Source organism: Gorilla gorilla, chromosome X (assembly GCF_029281585.2).
Source record: "Gorilla gorilla gorilla isolate KB3781 chromosome X, NHGRI_mGorGor1-v2.1_pri, whole genome shotgun sequence".
Classification (NCBI taxonomy): Eukaryota; Metazoa; Chordata; class Mammalia; order Primates; family Hominidae; genus Gorilla; species Gorilla gorilla.
In genome coordinates, this window is record NC_073247.2 from 80,946,807 (window position 1) to 80,950,927 (window position 4,121).

At 36.9% G+C, this 4,121-nt stretch overlaps 1 pseudogene; it reads left to right on the top strand.

Moving 5' to 3' along the window:
- Positions 1–470: 470 nt before the first annotated feature.
- On the top strand, positions 471–3,023 carry LOC101128738 (non-histone chromosomal protein HMG-14-like; annotated as a pseudogene).
- The last annotated feature ends 1,098 nt before the right edge of the window (positions 3,024–4,121 follow it).

Sequence of the window (4,121 nt, forward strand, 5' to 3'; positions counted from 1 at the left end):
TCAATTTTCTCTCCTCTCTTAGCATATTAATTTTACTTTTTATTTTTACTTTTTTAGTGATTACTCTAAAGCTTGCAATATACATTTACAACTAGTCCAAGTTCACTTTTAAATAACACTATAACTCCTCATGAATAGGGCAGGCACCTTATAACATAATATTTCCAATTCCTTCCTTCAATCTCTTATAACAGAAATGTAATAAGCATTTCTGTCATTCATTTCATTAGTATATATACTATAATCATCCAACATATTGTTACTGTTATTTTTGAACAAGCTGTTATTAGATCAGTTAGTAACAAGAAAAACAAAATATTTTATTTTATTTATGCTGTCATTTATTTCTGTTTTAATGTTCTTCCTTTCTTTACGTAGATTCATATTTCTAACCCGTATTATTTTTCTTCTCTCTGAAGAACCTCTTTTAACATTTCTTGCAAGGCAGTTCCTAGAAGTGACATCATAACATGTTTGCCACATTCTATTTATTAAAGGTGAGTTACTAAGCCTAACCCACACTCAATGGGAGGAGATTACCCAAGAGCATGCATGGGGGCAGGAGGAGGACATCATGAGGCATCACGGGGGCAGGAGGAGGTTGGAGCATTTCAACCTGAATAAATATTCCCAATCTGTTTTCCAAAATGGTTGTAACAATTCACATTTTCACCTGAAGTTTATTCACATCTCTGCTTTTGGTATTTCACCAGATCCTCAGCACTCTTGATATAGGCTTTAAAATTGTTGCCAATTAAAATTGTTGCCAATCTGATGAGTATGGAACACTGGCTTTGCTTTTCCCTGAATTACTAGAGAAGTTAATCATCCTTTTACAGTTTTTGACCATATAGATCTCTTCTCTGAAATGCTTGTTCATATCTTTTGTCCATGTTTCTACTGGGGTTGTTTTTATGGTTATTGATTTCTAGGAGTTCTTTATATATTCTGAATACCAGATGTCAGCTGTATTTGTACCGTTGCAAATATCTTCTCATAGTCAGAATTTTCTTTAAATGTAAATATGAAATTTTAAAAGCACTTAAAATAAACCATGGGAGAATGTTTTTTCATAATCCTGGAATGGAGAAGACCTTTGTAAGTTCAATGAACTATAGAAGAGAAAAAAAAAGAGAAAGAGAAAAGTTTCAACTACATCAAAAAAAATCTTCTGGCCAGCAAAAAATAAACAATTCTAAGTAAAGTAAAAGACAAATGCAGAGCCAGGCACAGTGGCTCGCCTTGACAACTTGAAGCCAGGAGTTCAAGACCAGCTTAGGCAACATAGCAAGACCCCATTTCAATTAAATATTTGCTGCTAATTGCACAAAGGACTAATTTCCCAAATACATGAAGAGCTCCTATAAATCAATAAAAGGCCAACAAACCAATTTTAACATGAGCAAAGGATACCAATATACATTTTATTAGAAAGGAAATACAAATGGCATTTCAACATTTGAGAAGACATTCAAGCTCAATGATAAAAATAAAATGGGATGTGATTTCACCCATCAGACTGAGCAATGAGAGACAGTTTGATAAACACTGTTGTTGAAGGTGTGGAGCCACAGGCAGGCACCCTTCAACACTGCCGGTGGTAGGGTGAGGTTACTTGGTAGTTAGAGCCTCTGTAGTCAGCAAGTTGGCAATAGCTATCAAATTACTAATGCACATACTTTTTGGCCCAGAAATTCTACTTCTAGGAATTTGCTTACAGATATACTTGCACATGATTGAAATGAAATATGTGCTGTTATATTCCTTACATCACAGTATTGTTTTTAATAGCAAAAAACTAGAACGAACCTAAACGTTTATCAAGAGGGAAATGAATAGTTGTGATGGTGGAAGACCTACTGTAACACAGCTAAGATGCAGAATCTAATGCTAGTTGTATCAGAAGGGATAAATCTAGAAATCAATATTGAATGCAAAAAGTGAGTTGTAAGAGGGTATGTATATTACCATAGTATTTATATATGTTTTAAAAGCACATAGAGGGCATTGTAGGTTCAAGATTGTTCTATCTTCTCAGAGAATTATTTGATCACTAATAAATGACGTAATGACGTATCTCTAATAAGACTTTTGGTATAAAGGTCAATCCTGTCAGCAATCCTACTTTCCAGTTTGTTTGTTTGTTTGTTTGTTTGTTTGTTTGTTTGTTTTGAGATGGAGTCTCGCTCTGTCACCCAGGCAGGAGTGCAGCAGCATGATCTCGACTCACTGCAACCTCTGCCTCCTGGGTTCAGGCGATTCTCCTGCCTCAGCCTCTCAAGTAGCTGGGAACACAGGCTCATGCCACCATGCCAGGCTAATTTTTGTATTTTTAGTAGAGACACGGTTTTGCCATGTTGGCCAGGCTGGTCTTGAACTCCTGACCTCAAGTGATCTGCCTGCCTGGGCCTCCCAAAGTGCTGGAATTACAGGAGTGAGCCACCACGCCCGGCCTCCAGTTTTCTTTTGATAAGATTTTTTCCTGGTATATTTTTACTCATCTTTTAAAAATATTTTTAAGGTAATATCTTTATAATTACACACAAATATTTATGTAATTTTAAACACAGTCATAAAAGAAATCCTATGTGCATGCTTTATTAAAACTATAGTCTTTTCTGAGCTTGGGTGGCCGGAGGAGTGGTAGCAGCCAGCCAGCCCAGCTTCGCGAAGGCTCTCCGCGCGCCGCGGCCCACAGGCACCCGGCACGCGCCCTCCCCGCCGCCAGGATTCCCAAGAGGAAGGTCTGCTCCGCTGAAGGGGCCGCCAAGGAAGAGCCCAAGAGGAGATCTGCGTGATTGTCAGCTAAACCTCCTGCAAAAGTGGAAGCAAAGCCGAAAAAGGCAGCAGCAAAGGACAAATCTTCAGACAAAAAAGTGCAAACAAAACGGAAAAGGGGAGCAAAGGGAAGACAGGCCGAAGTGGCTAACCAACAAACTAAAGAAGACTTACCTGCAGAAAACAGGGAAAGGAAAACTGAGGAGAGTCCAGCCTCTGATGAAGCAGGAGCCAAGACTGATTAGCACCATATACAATGTCTTATCAGTGGTCCCTGTCTCCCTTCTTGTACAATCCAGAGGAATATTTTTATCAACTATTTTGTAAATGCAAGTTTTTTAGTAGCTCTAGAAACATTTTTAAGAAGGAGGGAATCACACCTTATCCCATTTTTAAGTGTAAATGCTTTTTTTTTAAGAGGTGAAATCGTTTGTTGGTTGTTTATTTTTTGGTACAACCAGAAAATAGTGTGGGATATTGAATTATGGGAGTCTTTGACCGTCTCGGGTGCCAGCTTAACATTCCACAGATGGTGGGTTAGTTTTTATATCCTATAATACAAAGCATATTAAATGGCAATATGGAGTCAGTCCTGCATTTAATGTCTTGAACAGTTTAAATTACTTCTAGTCCCATGTTTTTTCTTTTTTTTTTTTTTTTAGTAGAATTGTTTCCTAAAGAAAACCACTCCTTGATCATGGCTCTCCCTGTCAGAATTGTGTGCACTCTGTAACATCTTTGGTTCTGGTAGTCCTGTTTTCCTGATAACTTTGTTACTGTGCTGTGAAAGATTTAAAATTTGAATACGTGGTGTACATGCTATTCAGTTGTGAATTGGTGGGACGTATATAACAGCTTATCAACATGTGAAGGTACTGGTACTTGATAGCCTCTTAAGGAAAATTTGCTTCCAAATTTTAAGCAGGAAAGTCAGTGGAATAACTTTAAAAAAGAATTACAATACATGGCTTTTTAGATTTTTGTTACATATGTTAAGAATTGTGTACAAATCAAAATGTCTGTACTGATCCTCAACCAATAAACTCTCAATTATGAAAGAAAAAAATTATAGCCCTTTCTATTTTTACTTGCCTCCCACCTTGGCCTATATCAGTACCCCCTCCACAACCTATGTCAATAAACTAGTATTTATTATTCCATATTTTTCTTCATACCTGTGTAATCACATACAGACATATGTGTACACATATATGTATACTTCTGTGTGTATATACATACACACATATGCAATACATGCACAAGTTTTTATTTGTCCTTTTTTATTAAAATGAGATTATATACATACTTTTCCAGTTCGTGTTCTTCTCACTCAATAACACTCC